This window comes from Peromyscus californicus, unplaced genomic scaffold (assembly GCF_007827085.1).
Source record: "Peromyscus californicus insignis strain IS unplaced genomic scaffold, ASM782708v3 Scaffold_13__1_contigs__length_99412109, whole genome shotgun sequence".
Classification (NCBI taxonomy): Eukaryota; Metazoa; Chordata; class Mammalia; order Rodentia; family Cricetidae; genus Peromyscus; species Peromyscus californicus.
This window is the reverse complement of record NW_026294424.1, coordinates 16604868-16621012: the sequence shown is the minus strand read 5'-3', so window position 1 is coordinate 16621012 and position 16145 is coordinate 16604868. Positions and strand designations below refer to the sequence as shown.

Sequence of the window (16145 nt, the reverse complement as noted above, 5' to 3'; positions counted from 1 at the left end):
GGGTGCAGTGTGGGATGACTCATCCCTAAAGGCCAGAGGGCAGCCGGCCCAAACCAGTAAAAAGACACTTTCTGAGAGCCAACCTGGGTCTGTCTAATGGCCTTAGCAACAGCAGCTGAGACATGATCTGGAGATGACCTGGACCAATGAGAGGCAGCCATGTCACACCAGCAGATGCATATTCATCAGACTTTCCCCCAGGGTGGGGTGGAGGGTATCTAAGGCTTGTCTCTTCCTGAATAAACTGAGCTTGTTGTTTTGACATTCTCCTGGAGTCTGTGTCATTGACTCTGCACCTACTCGCCCCCTCCCCAAAGGGAACAACAGCAAGGACCCTGCCACAGAGCAGCAGCCACACACATGCCTGGTGGTAACCAACAGCTCTCTAATTGGATTTAAGACTTGCTCAACAAGAGAGAGACCAGGCCTGGTACTGGAAACCTAGCTAACAAATTCAGTGGTAGTAAAATCATGGTTATTGAATCTACAATGACTAATTTACTAAACCACCATAATCTCAGACAATAATCTATAAACGTTTGCCCTGATGCTCACAAATAAGTGTAATCTCCACTTTTCATCAAGGAAATTTTTCTTTGTAACAGATGGAGACCACTACAGAAAATGATAACCAATCAAAATGCAGAGTTGTGGAGTCCAGTCCTAATGGATACATCTACAAAGCACTCCTGCAGCTAAAACTCAGGGAACATTTCAGAAGAGGGAGCATTATCTCTTAGTAATATCAGAAGATACACCCATAAAGGCTCACCAATATGGCTACCCAAACATGAGCTAAATAAGGATGATCCCAATGAACATGCCAACTTTAGGGAGAAAAGCCCATGAGGCCTCAACCCTACACCTACACAAAGAACCATAGACAACTGAGGAAAGCTGGAAATGGGAGAGGGCATCTTCCCCAAGGAAGAGTACACCAACTTGCTGTCCAGTGCCAAAGGGTGAGCCCTGAAAAAATACATTCAGATAGCATTATATGGACTGAACAGATTATGTTTAGAAATACGTGTGTGGGCTGGAGAGATGGCTCAGAGGTTAAGAACACTGGCTGCTCTTCCAGAGGACCTGGGTTCAATTCCCAGCACCCACATGGCAGCTCACACCTGTCTATAACTCCTGTTCTAGGAGATCCAACATCCTCATACAGAGGTACATTCAGGCAAAACACTAATGTACATAAAACAAAAATAAATAAGTTTAAAAAAGAAATACAGATAGATAGATAGATAGATAGATAGATAGATAGATAGATAGATAGATAGATAGGTGGCTGCAAGGACACTGAAAAAGAGGCCATGAATTTGAAGGAGAGTAGGGAGGGATATATGGGAGAACTTAGAGGGAGGAAAGGGAAGGAAGAAATGTTGCAATTAAATTATAATCTCAAAAAATAAAATGAAGGAATAGGAACCCAGCTGGGCATGGGGGCACACACCGGTAATCCCAGGACTCAGGCCACTGAGACAGGGAGAGTGAGCACTCAAGGTTAATCTGGAACACATAGCGAGGTTGAGGCCAGCCTAAGTGAGTCCATCTTAGAAAGCAGCAAGCATATATGCCAAACAGTATGTATAGTATAAAAGTAGAGGGGGCCACATAGGGGAGGAGGGTTAAGGAGTTCAAAGGGAGGGGAGAGAGGGGGTAACAAGATGGGGCAATAGTTGAGAAAAAAAGACAAAATATTGCTTGTTTTCCTCTCTCTGGGCTATGACTTCAAATATACTCATAAATAAGCATATATGTAATAAGCAAATGCGTGTGTGTGTGTGTGTGTGTGTGTGTGTGTGTGTGTGTGTGTGTGTGACATGAAAGCATAAAGAGGTTTCATGAGGGGAGAAAGGGAACCAGTAGGAGGGAGAGGAGGGAGAGAGGGAGAAAAGGGGGTGGAGACTGAACATGAACAAAGGACAATGACATACGTGTATGAAAATGTCATGATGAAACTCACTACTTCATATGTAAATTTTAAAAATTCATTAAAAGAATCAACTAAGAGGTATATGTTTCATCTTCCATTTCTAAAATAACTTAGCCCAATCCCTTCTTCCTTTTTGTTCTAGGTGACTCAGGAGGTAGCTCTGGGAAGGGAGCCCCTCTGGGAAGCCCTCCCAGGCTATACTGGAGAAAGGCAGGAAGGTGTATCCTGCCCACCCTCACTCTGTCTCACACTGCACACATACATGCAAATGCCCAGGGCAGAAGACACCTGAATTTTTTTCTTGTGGGCTGCACAGAAGAAAAGCCACTCCAACTTCCATATCTCAGGGAAGTGATACTTTCTGTCTTGGTTTGGTTTTGGTTTGGGTCTTTGTATATGTTCGTGTGATTTTTGTTTATTTTGTTTTGTTTTTTAAATATCAAAATGGGAAGACCTGATTGATTTTCAGAGCAGGAACCACAATATTTCTGTTCTAGTTTTTTTCATATCTTGAAGTTAATGATATTGGAGACAGAAAGAAGAAGAAGAAGAAGAAGAAGAAGAAGAAGAAGAAGAAGAAGAAGAAGAAGAAGAAGAAGAAGAAGAAGAAGATGATGATATAGGACATATCAGCCTCCTCAATGTCCATTAACTTATTTTTTTCCCCATGGACTTAGCTTCTAGTTATCAGGTGGTTTAACATACAATCCAATGTTGCAATCTTATCCATATAAAAGAGTGTCTACAAAGAATGCTTCATCCTTTTCATCTGGAAGTCCCTGTGAATATAAAACTTACATGTGTGGTGCGACTAAACCAAGTAAAACTTTTATCAATAAAAAAGGATTAAAAAAACTTTTTTCACTAAAAAAACTTATCGACACATGCAGATCATACTCTTTAGCTAAATTTCTGCTATGAAAAGACATTTTAAAGCAGGTGCCGTTACATTCAATAAATTAGGTGGAGCTTCCATTTCAACCTCAGGGGTATTTAGAAATTTCAGGCGTTTGGAAGGACTGTGGGAATGGTCAGAGACACTATTGGTGGTGGTTTAATTGTGACACAGACTGACCCAACTGTAAGGGAATAGGGCTGCTAACACCCTTCTCATTTAGAGAGGTCTTAGGCACAACTCACAGAAGGATTCCTGCACAGTCTGAGGATGTTTGACAGTGATTTCTTCAGGTAACAGGATTGGTTGGTGGATGTTTTCCTAGCAGGGTTTTTGCATTACTTTGCTGCTGTTTTAATTGTTATTAGTTTTAATTCACCCAAATCTGTGAGTGAATGATGGGCCTCCTCTCCTCTTTTTTTAATGTTTAAGATTGGGAGGTGGGGATCGCCCAATGACGGAGAAATGGAAGAGATCTACATGGACAGCCTGGACATGAATGGAGGTAATGAAGGGTGAGGGTCGAGGGAAAGAGAGCTTGGGGGAGCGGGAGATCCTAGCTGGAATAACAACAGAGAGGGAGAACAAGGAATAGGAGACCATGGTAAATGAAGACCACATGAGAATAGGAAGAAGCAAAGTGCTAGAGAGACCCACAGAAATCCACAAAGATACCTCCACAACAGACTGCTGACAGCCCGAACTGAACTACTCTGGTGATGGGATGGCCAAACACCCTAATTGTCGTGCTAGAAACCCCATCCAACTACTGAGGTATCTGGATGCAGAGATCCATGGCTAAGCCCCGGGTGGATCTCTGGGAGTCCAATTAGCGAGAATGAGGAGGGTTTATATGAGTGAGAATTGTTGAGACCAAGGTTGGATAAAGCACAGGGACAAATAGCCAAACAAATGGAAACACATGAACTATGAACCAATGGCTGAGGGGTCACCAACTGGATCAGGCCTCCTGAATGGGTGAGACAGTTGATTGGCTTGATCTGTTCGGGAGGCATCCAGGCAGTGGGACCGGGTCCTGTGCTCATTGCATGAGTTGGCTGTTTGAAACCTGGGGCCTATGCAGGATCGCTTGGCTCGGCCTGGGAGGAGGGGACTGGACCTACCTGGACTGATCTCAGTCCGCGGGGGAGGCTTTGCCCTGGAGGAGGTGGGAATGGGGGGTGGGCTGGGGGAAGGTGAGGGGGGCAATAGGGGGAAGAACAAGGGAATCCATGTCTGATATGTAGAACTGAATTGTATTGCAAAATAAAAAAAAAATTAAAAAAAAAAAGATTGGGAGGTATAGCCGGGCGGTGGTGGCACATACCTTTAATCCCAGCACTCGGCAGGCACAAAGCTACACAGAGAAACCCTGTCTCGAAAAAACAAACAAAAAACAAACAAACAAACAAAAGATTGGGAGGTATGATATCATCAGTTCCTTTTTGCTTTACATCTACATTAGCAGGAACCCAAAAGAAACATACAAATAAAATATGCTTATTCATTTAAAATCTTTCTGAGGCCATAATGAACAATACGTAGCCACTCAAATGTTGGTGAATGGACTGGAAGACACAAGAGTTCAGAAAAACTGAGCCTAGTGCCAATTGCAAACAAAACACAGATCTATTTTAACTTGACCCCTTAACTACGGAGAGAAATATCTCCTTTCTGTACTACACCAGCTAATGTGTATAAATGGTTTGGAATGTTCCTCAAGTGTAGGCAATAGGGATCCTCAGCCATAGCAAAAAGGCTCCCATCCTAGAAAATGTGGGAATTTCAGTTCTTTGCAGTTCTGTTGGTTTCTTAAGTTATGGATGTAGATAGAAATTCTGTGTTTGAGCATGGATTGAAAGAACTTTGAAAGCTGAATTGTAATCCTGGCACCACTCTCTCTGTGAGTTCAGGCAAATGAGCTCAGCTCTTGTACTTATCCCTACTTCTAGTCTATTCTGTCCCAAGGCCTTGGGTATTCCACAAAGTAACCAGGAGGAAGTAGGAAGGGTGGGGACGATGAGTACCTGGTTATGACAGACCTTCCTCACAAACTTTGCAATGGCTTTTATTGGTGGGGCTTCATGTTCTGGATCATTTCTCATATATTTACACATTTTCTTCTGCCTCCTGGAAACCTGAAGTCTCCATGGAACATTGCACGAAGGGTCATCAACACAGCAGTTTACTAAAATAGCCAGGGCCTATTTATAAACCACAGGAAATTGTTCTTGCTCAGGATACAATCTGAGTAAGTAATCTGAAAAATGGAAAACACTGTTGATCATCCATAAGTTTTCTCATTTACTGTTTCCCAAGCTGACCTGGGTCATCCATAAGTTTCTACCTTTGTTCATACAGTTCATGAGATGGCTTCCCCATTTCTTCAAATCCTCTTCAAGGAAAAGAGGCTCAGGTTCCACTGTTTTGAGAAAGAGAGTGTGTTGACACTTCTCTACCTTTCCAGCATGCCCCCACCATTTCAGGGACCTCCCTTCTCTCCTCCTCCCCCTCCTTCCCCCATCCCTGCCCCTCCCCGCCCCTGCAACCATGAGTCACTTTCAATCTGTAACACATCGCTGAACACTTAACTAAGCTTTGCCTTACACTCTTCTAGCCTTTTGACTCTGAATAAAGCTGGATTTCCTCTGGAGTTTCTTAAGATTCCAAAACTATAAACTCCTTGAGGAAGCGTCCTCCATGATAACCAAAATGAAGCACATGGACGGCACTGGCCATTTGCTGGCAAAGGATGGTAGTTTTCAAATAGTCTATAGCCAAAGTAAAGAAGATCACAGAGAGCCGGTATGCAGCATATACTGTAGCTTGAGTCACTGTGGTTGAGTTTTGGGCCAGACATACCGGCATTGCGAGCTGGACCCTACTTTCTACCTTTCTCTCTGAGAAGGCTCTGGAGCACCCTTGGGGTTCACCCTTTCTCCCTCACCCTGTTGGCCAGCCAACATTCTCAGGCTTCCTACCTGGAATATAACTGTAGCTAGTTGGTTTCCTGTGCCCACCCGGCTCCTGTGTCCTCACAGTCCCACATATAACCAGGGCACAGTTTGTTAGTCAGGTTTCTATTGCTAAAAGGTACCTGAGACAAACTTCTTAAAAGGTGGACATTTTTATTTCAGCTCACAGTTCCAGGGCTTTCAACTCATCGTCAGCTGGTTTCCTTGTTCTAAGGCCTATGGTAAGACAGGACATCATTATGTGGGGGCACATGATAGAACAAAGCTGCTCATTTCTTGATAGCTGGAACACAGAGGAGAGAACAGGATCCCAGTATCTCCTTAAAGAGCATACTCCAACAACCTAACTTCCCTCCCTTAAATCCCATCTCCTAGGTTGGTGACCAAGCCTTTAGCAAATAATCTTCAGAAGACAGTCCAGAGTCAAACTAGCACTGAGTTTCTGCATTTCATTCCCTTGAGACTTAAGCATTAACGTATCTGAGCTGAGCTAACATTACATACCCTTCCCCAAATTTGAGCACCATGACCTCACCCAGGGATCCCCAACCAATTAGAATTCAATTTGCTTCATTTTGGAACCATTCTGTTGATTACATATCTCTCCCTCTACTGCCTCAGCATAGAGAGATGCTTACATGATTGAAATCCTGAAAGTCTCTAATATTATTTCCAATTAACAGAGACAAATTCTTCCTGACAAGCAAAACTCTTTCTGCTTTCAATTAATTGCAAGGAAACCAAGTGTCTTAGTTGGAGTTTCTATTGCTATGATAAAACACCATGACCAAAAGCAATGTGGGGAGGAAAAGGTTTATTTCATCTTCTACCTCTGCATCACAGTCCATCACTGAGGGAAGTCATGACAGAAGCCTGGAGGCAGGGACTGAAGCAGAGGCTATGGGGTGTAGGTAGAGTTTTCCTGCCTGGCCCACAGTCAGTACAAATCTCTCTCACCTGCCAGTCCCACAGCCGTCAGACCCGACCAAGTAAACACAGAGACTTGTATTGGTTTCAAACTGTATGGCCATGGCAGGCTTCTTGCTAACTGTTCTTTCAGCTTAAATTAATCCATTTTTATAAATCTATACCTTGCCACATGGCTCGTGGCTTACCGGCATCTTCACATGCTGTTTCTCATCTTGGCGGCTGGCAGTGTCTCTCTGACTCAGCCTTCCACTTCCCAGCTTTATTCTCCTCCTTGTCCCGCCTACACTTCCTGCCTAGCCAATGGCCAATCAGTGTTTTAATTATTGACTAATCAGCAACACATTTGACATACAGAACATCCCACAGCACTTCCCCCCTTTTTTTTAAAAAAAAAAAAGGAAGGTTTTAACCTTAACAAAGTAAAATTACATATAATTTGGGAATTTGGGCGTAGCTTCTCTTACTACTTCCTGCTGGAGGGGGGCGCTGTATCTTATGGGGATACAAAGAAAATTTTAGGATCATGGAAAAGTCCATGAGGGTGTATCGTCTGAGCCAGTTGCCTTCAAACCATTCTGGATGTTGGATCATCTGGGCCATGGTGTCATCGGAGACCTTTCAGGGGGTCTTGGCTGGTCAAACCTGATGTATCTTAATCTGGAACAAATCCATAGCCTTTGGCTTTCTGTGGGAACAAAAGCAGAGTCTCCTTTCCAAAGTAACATATCCTTATATCCAAATTTTGAAGTCAAGGCACCTTTAAAATATACATTTTGGCATAACTCAACAGCTTTTACAATCAAATATTTTTCTGCAGTTAAAAGTCCCAAAGACAACACAATGCAGATTCTCTGTGTAATATCCATTTTTACGTGGCTTATTTTTTATACTACCTTTACTGTCTCTTTAAAGACTTTATTTTTTAAAACTATGTATTTATTTCTATAACTCTATATATCATCTTTTTTGTCTCTTTCAAGCCTACGTATCTTTTACACACATTGTAAACTATTACATCTGAATCTGTCTTATTGTGAATCTATTGCCTTAAACTGCAGCAGCTGTGGCTGCTGGCTCCACCCACCTCAGCTTCCCAACATGGCCATGGTTTACCGCCAGCTCTGGGAGCTATCGTGGGTCTATGCTTTTAGCCAAGCAGCGTGTAGCCCAGAAACCTCCCCTTTTGCTCTGCACCAGCAAAGGCTAAATCCACTATGCAGCTCAAAGTGCCACTTGCAAAGGCCTCATTCCCGCCATAGGCAGGTCGAGCACGCACGCTAGGAACCCACCAGTAGCTCAAACCAGCAGCTGCCGCTCATTTGAGAGAGACAATTAGGAACTGTTTTTAGCTCCGTTTTAGAATCTTTTCTCAGGTTTTTAGGTGGAAACTCTTGCCACCACGTTGGACGCCATTTGTAGGTAGAGTTTGCCTGCCTGGCCCACAGTCAGGACAAATCTCTCTCACCTGCCAGTCCCACAGCCGTCAGACCCGACCAAGTAAACACAGAGACTTGTATTGGTTTCAAACTGTATGGCCATGGCAGGCTTCTTGCTAACTGTTCTTTCAGCTTAAATTAATCCATTTTTATAAATCTATACCTTGCCACATGGCTCGTGGCTTACCGGCATCTTCACATGCTGTTTCTCATCTTGGCGGCTGGCAGTGTCTCTCTGACTCAGCCTTCCACTTCCCAGCTTTATTCTCCTCCTTGTCCCGCCTACACTTCCTGCCTAGCCAATGGCCAATCAGTGTTTTAATTATTGACTAATCAGCAACACATTTGACATACAGAACATCCCACAGCAATGGGGGATGCTGCTTACTAGTTTGTTCCCCATGGTTTGCCTACCCTGCATTCTTTTTTTTTTTTTTTTTTTTTTTTTTTTTTTTGGTTTTTTGAGACAGGGTTTCTCCGTGTAGCTTTGCGCCTTTCCTGGATCTCACTCTGTAGACCAGGCTGGCCTCAAACTCACAGAGATCCGCCTGCCTCTCCTACCCTGCATTCTTACACCACCCAGAACCACCTGTACGTGGGTGGCACTGCCCACAGTATGCTGGGGCCCTCCTATGTCAATCATTAATCAAGAAAATACCCCCACAGGCTTGCTCACAAAACATCCTGGTTGAGGCATTTCCTCAATTGAGATTCCTTCTTCTCAAATGACTCTAGCTTGTTCAAGTTGACAGAAAAACTAACCAGGGCAGAGTAAAGGCACAAGATGCACATCCCCTCAGAGCATCAGGGACAGAGTGAATAATGCCTGTACAAGACTCTTCTCAGAGGGCCATTTTAAATGGGGGCTGTGCCAATCTGGAGTCTTTAATCCAGGCAAGATACACACATTTTGTAATGAATACATTGACTGATGGATTTAATTCATCATTCCACCAGATAAGCTAGAAATGTTTATTAAGTGAATAAAGGACTTAACAATTTTTTGTTAGTTGTTTGCTTTTTTTTTTCCCCTGAAAAAAATGTTGGCTCTAACTCCCAGTGCTTTCTTATGTAACAAAAAAGTCAAGCAAAGGCCATGTCTTGGTTCTGCTTGCACTGGGCAGACAGCCTGCATGATTACAAGTACTGGAGTTGGAGGCCCTTTGTCCCTTGAGATTATCATGTAATTCCTCTTCAGTGTTTAGCCTCTTTCTGTGCAGAAAGTGACTCTCTTTGGGCAAGTCAGTTGAGAAGTCTGGTTCATTTTTGATGCTCAGCAAGGGTAAAACAAATCTTAATGACTTATGGTAAGAATTCTGAATGTAGTGGCAAGAATCCTCAAACCGATTCTCCTGGTTAATTGTGTGTAAGTCACCTTGCATGTCCATGTTCCCTGCACATCTGTAACATGATAGGGGTAATCCTATAGGATTTTTAACATCCCCTCCAGCTCATAACTTTCCCAGCTTTATAATAAATCCTGGTTGACTTTTAGGCACTAGTTTGAAATCTATAAACCAGATAAGTTATTCTATAAATGAATCATTGATAGCCCTCAACAAGCACCACTATAATTCAGAACCCTAGCCCTGATAGGAAACAGTCTTCCTCTCCTATAAATAATCAAAGTTAAATAACATAAATCCTGCTAGGAGAGGTGCAAAACAGTTCAGTTAAAGGAGAATTTCCTATATTAGTATTTCCCAAATCTTCCATCCTAGAATGCTATCCTGTCATATTTACCAGTGCAGTTGTGTCCCAGTAAAATCATTTACAAAATGCTTTTTTGCGATTTTGCACTGAGAATTTAAGCAAAGTTCACTTAATTCTTTAGTTATTTTTAATCTATAATAGTGTTCCCAATTTTTATACTTAATGGTAAATTTTATCAATCTGTCTGTCTATCTATCATCTATCTATCTATTAAGATAGGGACTCTGTACACAGCCCTGGCTGTCCTAGAACTCACTTTATAGACCAGGCTGGCCTCAAACTCTCAGATCTGTCTGCCTCTCAAGTGCTGGGATAAAAGGCATGTGTCATCATGACCAGCAAATTGAATTATTTTTAAAAGAGTTTTTAGTACCATTTTGTGTGTAGCTGTGTGTGTACCTGTATGTGGGTACAGGTGCCTGTGGAAGCCAGAAGCATCTGATCCCCTAGAACTGGAGTTACAGACAGTTGTGAGCTGACTGACATAAGTGCTGGAAACTGAATTCCAGGCCTCTGGAAGAGCAGCAAGTGCTCTTAGCTGTTGAACCATCTCGCCAGTCCCAAAAATAAATTTTAGAACTCCATATTGTTCATCTTAGAGAATATTAATGAATATAGATTTAGATGACTATTTAGATTCAGATTTAACATCTTTGACAAGAAAACCATATGACCATTTTCTTAACATGTTTATGTTATTATTTTTAACATTGTCCTATTTTAACATTAATACATGATTCAATATTAAAGAAATGCATAGGATATATATGGAAGGTACTCCAAAATGCTACCCTCCCCAAATACTCACATTTCAGTGTATACACCCTTAGATTTTTCCCGTTTTGTGAAACAGAAATTAAATTATTTCTGTGTTATCTTGGTTATTTGCTCTTTTTAGTTGTTGCTGTATCTTGGAACACTTTCTGCAAGCCTGCACACTCTATCACAGCCTTCTAATGGTTTGTTTTCTGTATACTATTAGGATTTACGAGGCGACCATGACCCATATACACTCATCTTTGTATACTTTTCTCTAGCTTACATCAGTTAAGTACAGCATAGTGATCAACTTTAATAGATATCGATTACAAAACAGTTAGCCCCATAATACATGAAAATAACCCTTTGCTAACATTGTACCTTGGGCTCTCTTCACCTTCATATCTTGTTTTTACTTTTTGTTCTCTTTAAGACACCTACTATGTATCTGAGGATGGTCTTGAACTCCTGATCCTCCTGCCTCTACCTCCCAAGTGCTGAGATCACAAGCATGTGCCACCATGCCTGGCTTCTTTCTACTCTCTCTTGCTTTTTAAAGATTTATTTTTACTTTATTTATTTTGTGTGTGGTTCTATGTAGAGGAATGCATGTTCCATGATGGAAGTGTGGAAGTCAGAGGACAGCTTGCAGGCCTCTCCTCCCACCATGTGGATTCTGGGATTGAATGGCTTGGTGGCTGGTGTCTTTATCTGCTAGGTCGTTTCTCGGCTCTTTCTATTCTTTTGAACCTGTGCCAAATGGAAGTGAAAATTACTATCTCATCATCATTTGAACTTGACTTTTTAAACTCTGACTGAGGTGGAGTGTATCTTTATACATCTATTTCCTGTTCTTTGTTCCTTTTCCTGACCTGTCTGTATCTTTTGTCTATTTTCCTGGAGTATTTATGCCTTTCTCTTATTGATTTATAAGACTCACTTTTATATTACAGAAATTATCCATTTCTTTTCTGTGATGGTAATTATTATTATATCCAATTAATTGAAGCCCAAACATCTTGTGAAACATGTTTTAAAGAATATCTCAAACTTGGGAAAAGCCATATTCAGACCTGCTCTTTGACCCTCCTACATAGGAAACGGGACCAGAGCACCTGCTGGATTTCAACCTCCTTGTAACAGTAAAATATATTATGTGCTTACACACACTTTACTTACTCATGACTTCTCAGTGGCAGCCGTGTTAGAGTCACAGTGGGCCCAAGTTCAATCTATAGAAATCTTCTCCAAAGATTCTTTTGTTTGTATTTTGTGTTGTGTTCTTTCTCACAGTTTGGATCTTATCATTACAGCTCATCTGACCAAGATTTGGCTTCAGAACTGGAGAGGTGGCTCAGCAGTTCAGAGCACTGGCTGCTCTGCCGAGGACCTGGGTTCAGTTCCCAGCAACCACATGGTTCCTCATAGCGCTCTGTAACTCCAGCTGCAGGGGACCCAATGCTCTCTTCTAGCCTATGTGGATACCAGGCAAGCATGTAGTACACAGATATACACATAGGTAAAACACTCATAAACATAAAATAAAATGAAATAAATCTTTTTGAAAAAAGGTAGTTGACTCCAGAGATTTGTGTATTTGGTTATAGTGAATTATATTCAGCAATTTTTACATGATGCCCCTTAATCATTTATCCTGGTTAACTGGATGTGCTGGCTCTGTGCCTGGTACAAAGATTAAAGATTAGTAACTGGATGCACAAGGTACATCACCACCAGCTCAAGCTATGTCACATGATTTAACTTTCTAGCCTCCTCCGAGTGCTGCCCCTCACTCCTCAGGTCTAAATGTGATGAAATTCTTTCTTGTTAAGTATATTGACTTCCTTACAGGAGGAAAAGGCCTTTGATAATTTTGATACCCTAGAGCTATATTTGTGAGAAAACTACAATACATTGTTTGTGATAATGTATTTTCATATGTTGTCTTGAAAGAATTAGATTTCCTCAGACTTTGATTTTATTTATGTCCGTGTTCCATAAGAGTGCAAATAAGATAACCATATACACCTGTGCCAAACATAGCCAAGATATAGGAAGTAGAGAAACAAATACAACAAAGACAAAGGAATTTAACACTCTCTGGATATATTATAAAGTATAAAATCAACAACACACTCGAGCTAGGCCGAGATAGGTTAAGTCTTTTTAAGCCGATGAATAGTCTCAGATCTTTAAAGTTTGACTACTCAAGCTTAAATTATATTCAAACAAAAAATACTTGTGATATTTGTTTTTATGTTTTGTTTTGAAACAGGGCCTCAAACTCACTACAAAGCCTTTGAATTCCTGATCCTTCTGCCTCCACCACCCATGTGCTAGAATTATAGGTGTGGAACACCATGCCCAGACTATATACAGTGTTCCTTTGTAAAAGGAAACAGAAATGTCAGCTCACAACTGTTACAGCTGCTATATAATACAGCAACATTAATTTTGTTCCACCATTGGTGTTCTTTCCTTCTGCAGGTTTCCCCAATAGAAGATACTCGACAGACTAGAAACACCACCACCACTCCCAGGCTGAACAGATCTAAGATTCCTTGCTTTAGTCTCCTAAGTGCTATAGTTATAGGGGTATACCTCCATGCCTAGCTCCCTCTAATTTTCAAGTGCTCATAGTAAATCTGCTTCAAGGCTGTTATAAAGCAAGCTAATCTGCCTTGGTTGGGACAGAAACTCCCATTTCCACTCAATTTGTTAAGATACAGCTGAAATATCCCAATAAGTGAAAACAGGAAACAGCTATGCAAACAAGCAAAGGTACATTTAGGGTAGAATCAAAACTTTGCCTTCATGGGGTGTAAACTAACAGTACCTTCGATTTCTTCTGAGCAGAGAAGATACAGCATAGAATGTGGTTTATTGTGCCACTGCTTCACTCGTTTAAATTGGTTCTCATGGATGAAACACACTGACAATCATGCCATATTATAGCTGTCCAACTAATCTGCCTTCATAAACAGAAAGTTTAGAAAATAGTTCAGCTGTTTCACAGGCACACCCAGATGCCTACCACACTCTGTCCCACACCCTGGACTCACACACTCACCCTGCACTACCCAGCAAACAGCATGCCCGTTCACACTAACTTGATTACACTGCAGGTATATTCCACCCAGCCCAAAAGCTGTATGAGGGCCTTTTGAAATTTTCTAAATCTCTGTGTAAGCTGGAGATTTGGGCTGAGTTTTGACAGTCAGATTTGTTGTTGCTCCCAACCCCCTAGGCACACAGAGCTACCACACTCCTCATTCTTCTGATTTGAGTGCTTTTGCTTTGATTACTTAATTTGCTTTTCATACTTTGCAGAGGAATTTAAATAGCTCAGATGTTTAACTCTTGAAAAAACTCTTGTTACCAGTCACACACAGCAACTACTTCCTTTGAGAAATGTCATAAAGATGCTCATGATTTATTTCTGGACTTGGGGAGCACAATGTGAAAACCAATCCACACACTTATGTTCTACGCCAAATAGGACCTTAGAAAAGAGAGCATGTGGGTTGGAATGGTGCCGTTCCTGGTATATAAACCATGCATGCATCCAGAAGCTCCCAAATTCAAAAGTGGCTGGGCATTATTTCATGATGACCCCAGAGCACAAGGCTGTTGGCTATAAGCAGAAGGAAACTCTAATGTAAAGGCTTTGATAGAAACAGTTGCCACTGGGATTTGATTGCTGTTGATTGCTCGTGAGCTCTGGGAAATGGCTGTACAAACAGCCGGAAAACAGTGATGTATCTAAACTTGTGGAAGCACAGGCTGGACAACACTGGGCTGAGTGAATGTGTTCCGAGATGAGAGGGACACTGGAGAGGGACCCTGGGAGGTGCCTGTCGGTTCTGAGAACCACACTGACAAAAAGCTTCTCCAAATTCTGACGGCTGTCAGAAACTGCACAGGGAGACGCTATTCTCCTTAGCTTAGTGCTTCCTTAACAGTGTTTAAAGTGAAAATATCGTAGAATGACATAATATCACATGCTCTTCTTATGCGTCAATATGACTAAGGAACAGAAGGTTTCTGAGACGGAATGTGTCTACAGAACAGAGATGGAAGAAGAGCCTGCCTGCAGTAGGTTCTTGAGGAGACAATGTTGTGGCTGTAGATGAGGATCTGGGGGCTTACCAGTTTGGCCAGCGGCTCCCTTCTGGGGTCTAAGCTGCAGATGGTGAACCCCAGAAATGGACTTCTGGTGCTGAGCAGAAGCCAGCGTTAATCCTCAGAGACCAAGTTGCGTAGTAAAAAGACCTGTCCTTGCATAAAAGCTCAGACCACTTCAGATATTTACAGAATTAACATTTCAAGTTAATTCCCAAACCCAGCCCAGTCCTAAGAGGCCGCCTAACAGGCATGCAGAAAAACCTCTGCAGAAACTCATTTGGGTCTCTTCACTCTCTTCCCCCATCAAGTCCCTGACCAGAAAAGTAAGGGTTTTTTTTTTTGTTTTTTGTTTTTTTTTCACCTTCCTGAGTGGATCTCAAAGCTCTTTACAGACAAGAATCGAGGTTATCCCAGGACAGAACTCTTAGTTTATATTCATCAGATTACATTTGGCTAAAGTAACAGTTGCAGTTGGAAGCAGGAACAGGCCCCATGCTTCCTGTGAAGGCCAGGGTTGATTTGTAATCACAGGATGAGTCTGGACTACGAGTCAGATCTCAGGCTCCAACACGGCAGAGGTGGTGGGCCGGGACCTAATCACTGCATATGCTGTTTCCATATGCTACTGGCTTCTATCCTGAGACCCAAGGAGTTTCTGCAGAGGATTTTCTGCCTCCCTGCTAGGCAGCCTCTTAGGACTGGGCTGGGTTTGGGAATTAACTTGAAATGTTAATTCTGTAAATATCTGAAGTGGTCTGAGCCTTGACACAAGGACAGCTCTTTCTGCTGCACAACTCCGTTCCTGAGGCCTACCGCTGGCTTCTGCTTATTTCCTTATTATGCTGTTTCCAGCTAGGGGGTCATGAGTACTGGGAGGAGGGTTCTAACACCTAACATGTACAATTTATTGTGTGCCAGATGCTGCCATAAGGCTATTACATTATTGATGACAACACTTGGAGACAGATGCCATTAGAATCCTTCCATCAGACAAATGAGAAAGCGAAGGCACAAAGAAATCCTGGCCCAAGGGCACAAGACAGTAATCACAGGTAGTTCCAATGCTTGTGATAAGTATTATTGTGATTTTTCTCAGTTTTCGGGCAGAAAAACGGGGGGAGTTTCAGATATACAAGTACTTATCCAAGTTCACACTGTGTGATGTGGTGGTATTGCCTACCTTTGACATTTGGGGCCTCAGTCAAAGCCATAGTCCATAAGCATACATATGCAAAAGATAAATATGAAGCTAATATTTAAATGTGTCCTGAGTTCTACATTGACAGATAAACTTTTGTAACAGCCTGGAAATCCAATTTAAAAGAATTTTCAGATTCTTCAGTGTAAACCATAAAGAGGCAATGAACTTGGAG

The 16145-nt window shown here is 42.0% G+C and overlaps 1 long non-coding RNA gene across 1 annotated transcript; it reads right to left on the bottom strand.

Annotated features, from left to right (window-relative positions):
- Positions 1-4089: 4089 nt before the first annotated feature.
- Positions 4090-15002, bottom strand: LOC128108252 (uncharacterized). Its single transcript, XR_008217391.1, has 3 exons — positions 14797-15002; positions 5932-6025; positions 4090-5256 (listed from the first exon to the last, which is right to left on the bottom strand). It is a non-coding gene; the product is annotated as an uncharacterized LOC128108252 (long non-coding RNA).
- Positions 15003-16145: the final 1143 nt, after the last annotated feature.